The sequence below is a fragment of the Microtus pennsylvanicus genome, chromosome 9, assembly GCF_037038515.1.
Source record: "Microtus pennsylvanicus isolate mMicPen1 chromosome 9, mMicPen1.hap1, whole genome shotgun sequence".
Classification (NCBI taxonomy): Eukaryota; Metazoa; Chordata; class Mammalia; order Rodentia; family Cricetidae; genus Microtus; species Microtus pennsylvanicus.
Genome location: NC_134587.1, coordinates 52322972 through 52335188, shown reverse-complemented (window position 1 = coordinate 52335188; position 12217 = coordinate 52322972). Strand labels below are relative to the sequence as shown.

Genomic DNA, 12217 nt, shown 5'->3' with positions numbered 1-12217 from the left:
AACTAGCTCTCATATCCACTGGGTTGGGAGGCCACCAACTCAGCTGAGCGGGCCAGCGGGCAGGTCTCTGGGTCTTCTGGCTCTGCTTGCCCAGCAGAGTTTGGGATTACAAACTCCTGTCTCCATGCTGTTACATGAGTGCTACAGATCCAAACTCAGGTCCTCATACCTGCATGGCAAGCACTTTCCAGACTGAACCCTCTCCCTGTCACCCCGCTACAGCTATTCTAAATGTATGGTGCAGAGATACGAAGTCCATCTTCATGTCTGCAACTGTCACCATGGTCTGAGCTAGCTGGCCCTGCATGCATGGTTACATTAACTCGCCATTCCTACGGCTTATTTGTTGTTCACCAGAGTAGCACTCCACTGTCTGGCTGAGCCACAGTGTGCTTACCCAGTCCCCCGACAAGGAATATCTTGGCTGCTTTCAAGCTTTGCCAATCTGAGGAAAGCCACTTCAAGCATCTCCGCGGGCTTTCGCATGGACATGAATTTTTAAGTCACTGGAGAATGTGTAATGCTCGGCCTCTGGCTTGATGTCACCAACATCACTGAGTAGAGAATGGTCAAGCCCAACACACCACGGAGGGTTTTTTTGCTTAATTACCATGACACCCCTGAGACCCAGTGCTGCTATCCCAAATTACAGATGAGCAAACTGAGGCTTGAGGAAATGGAAGTACACAGTTGTGTGGCCACATTCACCCATCTCTGAACTCATGGGTCTTCCAATTTGAAGATGGGAGCTAGGAATAAACACTCATCTCTAGATTTTGCTCATTCTACTTCATTTTGATTATTTACTCCTTGGACAGATCTGTTTTCTAGACTTGATGTTTTTCTGCCAACTTAGCAGCCGCACATGAGACTACTGCTATTTTATTTTTTTAAAGATTTATTTATTATATATACAACATTCTGCCTCCATGTATGCCCACACGCCAGAAGAGGACACCAGATCTCATTACAGATGGTTGTAAGCCACCATGTGGGTGCTGGGAATTGAACTCAGGGCCTCTGGAAGAGCAACCAGTGCTCTTTAACCACTGAGCCATTTCTCCAGCCCCGAGACTATCGATATTTTAATTATGATCTGCAGCTCCATAGTCAGGCAGTCAGTGGCCAGCCGGCCCCTCAGGCCGTGGCCTGGAGGGTCTTCCAGTCTGGAGCCCCAGCTCTGCCACCGCCATGATGTGTACATTTACACTAAGTCTACTGCTCTGTTTACCAACAAAGACTGGGAAGTCAGATGTGGGGGTGAAAACCTGCTAGATCAGAAAAGCCGAGAAGCAACCAGCTGACCTTCCTTTTTGGTTAGAGACTCAGCAGGAGACATGTCTCTTCACTGGTCCCCAAATCGAAAGGAAACCACAAACTCAAATTATGGCCTTTGCTACCCATGTGTCTTTTCTGTCCAAATTGCCGGCTTCTCTATGGCCAATTCCGGTCTGCTAGTCACTAGCTTTGCATCCTGATTCAGGGTAAGCTTCATTTAAACAGTCTCAGAGTGTCACAGTGTGACCAAAACTCCCGGACACAGTCCGGTTACTCTAGAAAGGTCTCCTTTCCTTCACAGTAGCGCTCTTGCATTGGAAGGACTCTCCAACTCTGAAGGCACAGCCTCCGTTTTTCAGCTAGCACAGGACATGTTGTAGTCATTTTGTGTCCTGAGTTCCCTTCTTCACCTGGCAAATGCCTGGGTCTCACCTGGAAACAGCTGGTTGTGGAAAAACAGCAGCCTCAGGTGACAGATTTCTCTCCTCCTCTGCTGGTGGCCCCATGACTGTGGCGTCCCCAGGGAGAGGATCCTGGTGGACAGCAACCTCTGTGGGGCTCCCAGGACGGCCTGGGCAGAGGAAGGCAAAGGAGCTCATGGGATCACGTGAAAACAACCTATCAGAGACCTATCACCATCGGCTCAGCTCTCAGGCACAGTCACAGGCTTTCCTGAGCTCCCAGCAGGCCGGTTCCCTCCGTCCCCAAGCCCCCTTAAGTACCAATAATGGAAGTGCTTACTAGGCCCCACAACACTTCACCCTTATCTTTTATTTATAGCTGACAAAGCTCCAAGCAGGAAAAATATAATCACACTTTAAATAATGGAAGTTGTAGGTATTAGAGCTACGCGGGCAGTTCCGGAGCGGCAGAGGTGTCTCCCTACAGACCTGACAGGGCACACCAACTGCATTTTTAATTTTTAAAACATATTTCTTCCCAAATTATTCTGCATTTCCGAGGAGCCGCATTTATGGGGGTGATAAATTACTGTAATAAAATGCCTGTTCTTCAGATATATAGGACAAAGCCTTGCTGTGCACAGCCCAGCTCGGGCGTCCCCGAGAGAATGGCAGCAAGTCCCACTGCCACACTCCTCGCTTTAATTATTTGGCCAATGTGCCCTACATTTTTAATGCAGTCACAAGTTTTCTTTAAGCAAAGAATTCAAACAGGCCACCAATTTGTATTTGTAGTGTCAGTGTTCATATGAGGCCTTCTGAACGTCAGTGCAAGTGTGCATCCGTGGGTAGAGAGGCCTGTGTGGCTGGAAATGCACCAGCCGTGCGTGTGTGTGTGTGGTTCTGGGAATAAACACACTAGTTAGTGCCTGCTCACATGAGCAAGTGTGTGTGTGTGTGTGTGTGGTTCTGGGAATAAACACACTGGTTAGTGCCTGCTCACATGAGCGTGTGTGTGTGTGTGTGTGTGTGTGTGTGTGTGGTTCTGGGAATAAACACACTGGTTAGTGCCTGCTCACATGAGCAAGTGTGTGTGTGTGTGTGTGTGTGTGTGTGTGGTTCTGGGAATAAACACACTGGTTAGTGCCTGCTCACATGAGCAAGTGTGTGTGTGTGTGTGTGTGTGTGTGTGTGGTTCTGGGAACAAACACACTGGTTAGTGCCTGCTCACATGAGCAAGTGTGTGTGTGTGTGTGTGTGTGTGTGTGTGTGTGTGTGTGTGTGTGTCTGGGAAATAAACACACTGGTTAGTGCCTGTGAGCGTGTGTGTGTGTGTGTGTGTCTGGGAATAAACACACTGGTTAGTGCCTGTGAGCGTGTGTGTGTGTGTGTGTAAGCTGGTGGATTTCCAAACATACATGCATTTGTGAACACATCCATGAGTGTGACAGGCGTGAATACACGAGCATGTTGTGTGCATCTATGTGCATTAGCTAGGCATGCCCAAGCCTCAGGAATCTTACATTGCATAGGCCCGTGTGTTCCTGTGTGTACACACGTGCAAGTGAGCCAGAGCCATCAGGTGTCTTCTTCAGTTGCTCTTCACTTACTTTTGGGGATATAATCTCTGACTAAACCTGGACTCAGCATGGCCTAGGCTTCGGAGCTCAGTAGCAGAGCATGTGCTTAGCATGTGCTTGGCATGTGTAAGCGTGGGTTCAGTCCCCAGCACCAAAAGCAGAGCAAGGCTGGACATTCCAAGTGTAAGCTTTAGGTTCCCAGAGCTACTATAAGCTCAGCTGTGCCAGAAGGCCTCAACCCACAGGCTACATGCACCTCAGGATAGCTAGGAATGAGACCCAACAGAGTGGTAAGTTTATTTAAAACATTATGGGGGAAATGTGTGTGTGTGTGTGTGTGTGTGTGTGTAAAACTTGATTTATGGTTCTCACTTGTGAACTTTGTAGATGACAGCTTTGTCTTGTCCAACAACAAAAGGTTGGAGACTCATGTCAGGCAGTGGTGACGCACCCCTTTATCCCAGCACTCCTGAGACAGAGGCAGGCAGATCTCTGAGTTCAAGGACAGTCTGGTCCACACTAAGAGAGAAAGAGTTCCAGGACAGAGAAATCCTGTCTTGGAAAACCAAAAATAAATTAATAAGCAATGTCTTTAAAAGTGTGGCGACTCTGACTCCACAGGCTGTAGTTGGTTTTTACTCTTTTTCCTCTTTCCTCTTTGGGGAGCCACCACCCAGCTCCCAAATAAAGACGCAGAGGCTTATTTTTTCTTAGGAATGCCAAGTCTTTTTCTAGCCAGCTCTTCTAACTTAAATTATCTTATCTATATTTTGCCTCTGGGCTTTTATCTTTCTCTATTCCTGTATACCTTTCTTTATGTCTTCCTCCATGGCGTGCTGTGTAGCTGGATGACTGTCTCCTAGCGTCCTCCTCTCCCGCTCTTTCTCACTCCTCCCTCTCTTCCAAATTTCTCCTCCTATTTATGATCTCTGCCTGTCAGCCCCACCTGTCCTTTCTCTTGCCTAGCTATTGGCCACCCAGCTCTTTATTAAACCAATCAGGTGTTTTGGACAGGCAAAGTAACTCAGCTTCACAGAGTTAAACAAATGCAACATAAAAGAATGTAACACATCTTTGCATCATTACACAAATGTTCCACAGATAAACAAATGCACCACATCTTCAATAATATTCCGTAACAGCCTGCAGCTGGGACGCCATGGATATTGGGGCAGTGGCAGACACCTCCCTTAATTCCAGGCTCTCCTAGTGGCAGGTCCCCCAGCATGGATAGGGACACAGGGCCTGGAAAGATGAAGGAATTTATGACAGATCACACAAAGGCTGTCAGGGCTGGACTTGAACCCAGGTCTCCCCGCTGTAAGGCCAGACCTCCTGATTCTGCCAAGAACTGGGTCCTGATGGCTGCCCTGGGGACAGAGACAGCTGCTCAGCCTTAAGGCTTTGGGCTGCAGCCGGAAGAATGACCCAGATCTTTTGAGGACCCCAGGGGGCAGGGGCACCTGTAGGTGGGGTGGTCCGGGAATGCAGCTAAAATAAGAAGTGGCTTCTTCTGAAAGGGCTCTGTGGTCTGTAAAGGGGAAGGAACTGGAGGCCGGAAACAGGAGTGGGCAGAGCAGTGAGAGGCAGACACTGTAGCCTGCATCTCAGAAACCACGCTGGGCACAGCAGGGTCTGCAAGGCTGCAGCTCTGAGTCCTGAGCCAGGGGACCTGAGAACTTGGGTTCAGGGCTCTTGGTCCTATTTCTTTACCTCCCCAAAGCACACTCACCTTCGTGAATAGGGTTCCCTTTGTCCTCCTGACACCCTTTAAAATACAACACCAAGATTGTTTCTAGGAAGACGTTCCTGGCCATTTGTTACACACACACACACACACACACACAGAGAGAGAGAGAGAGAGAGAGAGAGAGAGAGAGAGAGAGAGAGAGAGAGAGAGAGAGAGAGATTCAACCCATTGATTTGTTTTACAGGTGAGCAAAGCCAAGGCTCAGAGACAATAACTAACTTCTCCTTGCGGTTCCGCAGTCAGTAGGAGACCAAAGAGAGCATAGCCCACATCAAGCTACACAGTCAGGCTTGGTCCTCTTCAACTAGAGCTGGGCCACATACCTGTAGCAAGATGGCTATGCTGCTGTTATTCACGAGGCACCGGGGAAACTGGGAGCTACCGAATGTCCTAAAGAAGAGGAGAAGCCCAGTTGAAATGAGGAAGCATCTCTTTGTAAATATTTCTGATAAATGTGTGATGATATCACCAAAGTTGTTTAGGCTTCTGTAGTGTTTGGGGGTTTTCTATTCTTCCTCTAGATATTTTTTTGCAGTGTTGTGGACTGAACTCAGGGCCTCGTGTATGCTAAACAAGCACTCCACCACTGACTACGCCCAGCCCCGATACTCACTCCTTTTTCAAGATTTAATTTTATTTTTGAAGATGTATCTGTGGACGTGTCTGTTCAGGGGTGTGTCCATGTGAGTGGAGTTGCTGTGGTGACCAGAAGAGAGCATCATTTCCTTGGAGTCTGAGTTACAGGAGGCTGTGACCTGAACTCAAGTCCTCTGCAAGAGCAGGAAATCTTAACTGCTGAGCCATCTTGCCCGTGCTCACACTTGAATATAGTTTTATATTCTATTTCAGAAAGAGACCTCCTTTATAGCCAGTCACGTTTATATTCTTATAATCCCAGTACTCTGAAGGCTGAGAGGCCGAGGAAGAGTTTGAAATCAGCCTGGACAATAGAATAAGATCCCAGGGTGTGTGTCAGGAGAACTTTTCAAAATGAAAGCGTTCCAAGCTCCCCAGGCTTGATGTCTGCCCTGGAGATGTGACAACCCACCACACTGCCTGCCCCTGCTCCACTCTTTCCAAGGCCTTTCCCTTTCTCTTGCTCTCATGTTGTTGGGGTTTCCTGCTGATGGATTTGTTCCTTAGCCCTGCTTCCCCCATGTGGACTACAGCTCTCAGTGGCTCTATCCCCTTGCCCATATCCCCCCAGGCGGACTCTGAGCTCTTTGTAAACATGAGAACCAGAAGAGATTTGTCAGGGATCAATGAATCAATGCGGGTGGGTCTCTTTAACGACCATCAGGGAGTATAAACTAAGATTCAATTCCAGTTTCACACTCCAGTTTCCTGTATCCCAAGGTTGCCAAGCTGCTGAGGGCCACCAACCAGATGGTCAGAGCTTGGCATGGGCCAGTGTCTCCTAGCAGCCCCAGAGCCCCCTCTGCCATGCTTTACAATAGACCAGAGTGTCTGGACCCTTAGCTCCAGGCTTCTTGCCCTCCGTAGGGCCTGGGCTGCTCCTTGGGGCCTAGGGAGCTGCTGCAAAAGGCAATGATAGCAGGTCAAAGGCCTGCTCCAGAGAGGAAGTGAAAGTGCTGTCGGGTGAGTCATGAGGCCTGAGGGTTTGGTGCCAGGAGTGGTTTGGTTGAAAGAAGCACCCGAGGGACAGGGAAGACCTGAAGCCGCCTCCAGGCCTCCCCAGTCGCTGGGGTCTTCAGCTACAAGCGTCTCTGTCCCGGGTATCTGAAGTGATGCGGGGAGGACAGAGCTAGGCACGGTCTGCAGAAGGGCAGTCGGAGCCAAGCGGCAGGTCTTAGAGGGTGCGGGATCTGACGCATGGTGGCCGCCTGGCAATAGTGACAGCCAATGCAGGCGAGCTGTCCCAGGTGTGGTCAGGGTGTGTACGGCAGAGAACGTCCCGACTTAGAAGAGGAGCTCTGCCTCCAAAGCTGCTGTACGGCAGACCCACACTCTACTTCCTGTCCCCATGCCCTCTACTTCCTCTTCTGAGACCTGGAAGCCCACGACTTAAGGTAGAGCATCTGTGGCTTCAGTGTGGCTTGTGTTGGAGCTTCATCCTCAGTATTAAGGCCGCGGGGCCTTGAGACACTGGGAGTCATAAGAGACTAATGTTTTCCTCTTGAGACTGGCTATTACATAGCAAATTTAGCTTCCTCTGCTTCAGTCTTGGCTTCCTCTTTACACATTCTCCAACCACATGATGTCATTCACTGTGCTGTGACACCTTCAACACCCTCTTCTCAGAATTTTATCTAGCCATCAGCTCCCTCCGGCTCTGCCCCCCCCCCCCACCTGACCACAGGCTTGGGGCTTAGAGTCCCGCCTACCTGCCTGCGCCTTCCCCTGCTGTCTTCCAGCTGTGTGCCTCGGAGAGTTCATTCGACTTCCTATTGCCCCACAGCCTGGACTGAGTTTGTGCAATTCTGGTGGCGATGCCGTGAAGCCGTGTAACACTGAAGAGGGAACTCTTCTGCCCAGTGAGCTCTTACGGGAACTCAACCATATTCAGAGTCCTGAGGCATTGACAAGCAGTTTTTTGCTTTTCCAGAAAGTTCTTTGGCTCCGTGAAGTACGTTATGGGCAAGTGAGCAAGGTGCTGCCTGTGTGCTGACCTGCAGATCTGCTCATTTCCGGCAAGCTAATTTTCCCAGGCTCCTTCAGCAGCTGGTGTCTTGCTGTGTTGGGACAATGGGAAGGTATAGGCAAGAGAGGGCGGAAGCTGGGATACCGCTGTCTACCGCCCAGCCTCTTTACTGAAGGGAGCTCCCTTCTGTGGCTTCAGCCCCTACAGAACCGCCCAACCATCTGCGGTTCCAGTTCCACCCGGCCCCTGCGTCTAAGCAGTCCCCATCTCCTTTTGCAGCTAGTGGAAGCAGTTCCTTCAACTGCTGGACACCAAACTGCCCCACTGTTAGCTGATGGCTTCCCAGCCCTTCTCCTCCACGGAACCAGTTCCCTGAACTCAGTCCCACTTTTTTTTTTTTTTTTTTTTTTTTTGGATTTTTCGGGACAGGGTTTCTCCGTAGCTTTTGGTTCCTGTCCTGGAACTAGCTCTTGTAGACCAGGCTGGCCTCAATCTCATAGAGATCCGCCTGCCTCTGCCTCCTGTGTGCTGGGATTAAAGGCGTGCGCCACCACCGCCAGGCTTCAGTCCCACTTTTTGAAAATACTTGGAGTGGCTTCGATTTTTCTTACGGACCCTGATTTTTGCAGCAGGTGTCAAGAGTTTTTCTTCTTCCTCCATGTGCTCCCCCTTCTCCATCCCACAGTCCTGGAGGGTTGGGACAAGACTCTGAGAGCTGTCATCTTTGGAGTGGAGGAGGCTCCAACTCTTGAAGCTATTGTTTTTTTGAAGCAAGCCTGCTCCCTGCCGCACCTGCTCATTCTGGGACAGGGAGGGAGAGGCCCACACACCTCACTTCTTCAAGGCTGAAAGCCTGTGCTGAGAGAGGCCAGCGGAAGGGAGCAGAGCAGCATCCAGCCAGTCCTCTCCTTCTCTTTCCACATCTTCCTGGGAGTCAGACAAAGGTTTAAGAAGCCCTGGAGGGAATGCAGGTGGATTCTGTGCTCAACAGTGGCCCCAGAGATCTGCTCGCAAAGGAGCAGCTGCCGGGACAGCTCTCCTCAGAGCAGAGTGTCCTTGCAGCGGTGTCTCCAGGGGCTGTGTTCACAGACATCCTGGTCTAGTCTGTCTGTCTGTCCAGAGTCCAGATAGAAGTCATTTCAGTCATGCAGTCAGGAGAAGCCTGGAAACACTTCCAGGCCAACCTTGTCCTCTGTGTAACATGGCAACAAATTGTGCTCCTGGGTTGTGGGGATTGAGGAAGTTAGCACAGGGTGAGCTGGGACAGATCCTGAGAACATGTGATCTACATGGGCAGCTGTGGGGAAATGTATGTGTTGTATGTGCTCACACATATCCGAGAGGCCGTGTGTATTTTACAGCCATTACAGAGACTACAGTCTCAGCACTGTATGTAAACACATGTAAACATACACATATATGTGTGTCCCGGCGGTCCACATGCTCACATGGATTACATTCCTCTGCACTTTGATCAGTACTCAAGCAGATAGTGACATACTTGCATCTCACAGAATCACAATCCTATCTGCAATTCTACTGGGTCTCCTAGAGGATTTCCCAAATCCTTTGAGTCCTGGCTAGACTCACAATCAAACTCACAATCCCCCTGCCTCAACTTTCTGAGTGCAGGATCCTTCATAGTACCCCACAGGTATGTGCTTTTGACTCCTACTTAGTGGCCCCTTGGAGTCATCTGACTGTCCTTGGGACTGAGAGAGCACCCTGGTCCACCCACCTCATCTCTATGGCCACCCCAGAGACTTGGTGGCTGAGGTCCTGGGGGAAGGGCTACCAAGACCTCAGGGTTCTAGGTCTAAAGTCCTGTTTGCAGGCCCTATAGGAAATTGCGCAACCTATCCAGCCAGCCAGTGACTCTTTCATTGTCTCTGGCTTTTCCTTAGGCTGCAGACCCAGTTCCTAGCAGCCCAGCAACCTGTTTCTCTGAAAGAAAGTCAGGTGTTCCTCCTTTCCCTGCCCTGTGGTGGCCAGGGTGGTAACTGGCACTCAGGGCAGAGGCTAGCTTCCTTTTCTCAGCCAAGACTAAAGCCCAGGCTAGGCAGGTTCTGGCCCATACCATCCCACCAGTCCTGTAGAAATTGATCTACTGAAACTCTTCACCAAAACATCTCGCAGAAGCCCAAGAGTTGGCATGTTGCTGAGCAGAGCATCTCTTGAGTGTGGAAGGACATTGAGTGTGCGTCGCCCTCCACACCTAGGGGCCACCTTGGCTGAGCGGATGCCAAGAGATCATATTGAAACGTACCCAGCAGACCCCCAAATCAATCCATCCACCCTGACTTCTAACAGTCTTTTCATTTTGTAAACTCTGCACCAAAATGCATGAGTAGAGCTGGCAAAGCATTTGGAGGATGCAGGGAATGAGAACTGCATGTCAGTTCTCCCTGGACCTTCAGCAGCAACAACAAAGGGGTTGGGGGTAGAGACAAACAGAACATTCCAGAAATTCCCAAAGATCTTCTAAAGCTATGAATAACCATGCTATGCCTGCTGTCTTTTCCTCTCTTCCTTCCCTCCCTCCCTCCCTGAGATCATCTAGATGGGGCCATTAGACAATCTGAGGAAGGTCACGGTTGCTTCTGTGGAGTCGAGGTTCCAGTATCTTGGTGACAGGATGTCAAGGTCAGAGATGGGCCTCTGTAGGGGTGTACCATAGTAAAAAGACATCATGGATAAGGGCCTGGATGGTTCTTTGATGCAGAAGATTCAGGTGTGGAAAGGGGAAATCAAGGCAGGACTCTCCCAGTATTAGTTTGGGCTTGGGGCTATCGATGAGAACATTTGGTTGAGGGGATCTGTTCTTAGTGACAACCCAACCTTTCAGAGGAGGAGGTGATCCTCGTGCCGAGCCCAGGGGAGCATCAGGCCAAACCTGGAACTTTTATTGTGTCTAGAAGCAGGAGAATGCTCGACAAACGATGGGGACATGTCAGAGGACACAGAAGTCGGCTGGCAGGAACTGCTACCAGGGTACTGTAATTAGATCATGACAATAACCTGGGCTGGAGAGATGACTCCGAGGTTAAAGCACAGATTGCTCCTGCAGAGAACCTGGGTTCAGTTGCCAGCACTCATGCTGCAGCTCACAATGGTCTGTAACTCCAGTTTCAGGGGCTTAGATGCCTTCTGGCTTCAGAACGCATGTGGCACACCCGTGGACAAGCCGGCAATCACCCATAGACAGAGTGAAAACAAAACATCTGTAAAACAATAGTGGTAGTTTTAGTGGCAGTGGATTATAATGCATCGAATGAAGAAAATCTACCAATTTATAAATAAACAAATGAATTTATGAACAGAAAAGAAAGATTTCCTTACTATAGAAGCCATGCTATAAAAGAAGAAAAACACCATTTGGCAATGATTATGGTAATTATGTAATGTAAGAAACATCTGTGGATGCTAGAACTAACAGTATCCACAGGACATTTGCATGACGCTGAAGTGTTTCCACATATGTACTTACTGTTTAAAAAAGTAACATGGTTTAGCAAGAGAGATCTGACCAAAGACAGGCCCTAAGTCAGCAGCTCTGCCCAGGACTACTGCTGAGCCCAACTCGGGAGACCAGAAAGATGGCGTAGGGGGTGGGAGCACTTGCCGTGCAAACAGGAGGTCCTATGTTTGGATCCCAACACCCACATGAAACCTGGGCATGGCATTGTGCAGCCTGTGACCCTGAACTGTTCGAGGTAAAGCAGTAGAATTACAGGGGCTTCTTGCTTGTCAGCCCAGCTTCAGGTTCGGTGATGGACAGTGCCTCAAAGGAATAAGACAAAGAGGGACAGAGAGGGACATCTAATGTCCTCCTCTGACCTCCACACAGAGTATGGGTGTCTGCACACATGCGTGTGCAAGAAATCAATACCAGGTCCTCTTACTCACCAACAGAATGTAATGTGAAGAACACAGAGTGACCTCGGGCATCATCCTCTCAGAACCAGAATACAGACATAGTCACATGAGAACATCCTACCTTTAACTGCCCTGTTATCTTCCCAAACATCGGGGTATAGAACCCAAGGCAAATCTGGGAATTATACTGGGCAGAAGCTGATAGGAGAGACCTAGCAACTTGTGACATTTGGTTCCTGTCTCCAAGAGCCATCAGGGGGCAGCTGCTGGAGCTTCGTGAAGAGTTCTGCAGGGAGAACAAGGCGTTGGAACAGGGCATTCTTTGTGCGGTGTTTGTGTGTCTTCTACAACTGGAAATACTGGAAAATAAAATGAATTTCATGCCCCAGGTGGCAGATTTACAATGTTGAAGGGAACTTCTGGACAGACATTTAAGAAAATAAAGAGGCAGAGGGTTGGAGGACAACTGGCCTGCGTACCTAGAAATTAAGCAAGCGAGATGAGGGAAATTGTGTCTGAGGAAATCGGAAAGCTGCGCAAGAAGGTCATGCAACCTGAGTACTGAACATGCCTGAGTTGACAACAAAGTTCACGTGGTCACAAAATGAATTCACATATTCCTGACAAGTCTGGACAATGTAGAAAACCCTGCCTCAAAATAAAAATAAAACAAAATGCTTCAATATCCACCAGACACAAAAATATAAAAGGAGCCTAAAAGGACATAGCT

The 12217-nt window shown here is 49.3% G+C and overlaps 1 long non-coding RNA gene across 1 annotated transcript; it reads right to left on the bottom strand.

Annotated features, from left to right (window-relative positions):
- Positions 1-1069: 1069 nt before the first annotated feature.
- Positions 1070-11040, bottom strand: LOC142856839 (uncharacterized). Its single transcript, XR_012911730.1, has 3 exons — positions 10630-11040; positions 5333-5399; positions 1070-1849 (listed from the first exon to the last, which is right to left on the bottom strand). It is a non-coding gene; the product is annotated as an uncharacterized LOC142856839 (long non-coding RNA).
- Between the last annotated feature and the right edge of the window lie 1177 nt (positions 11041-12217).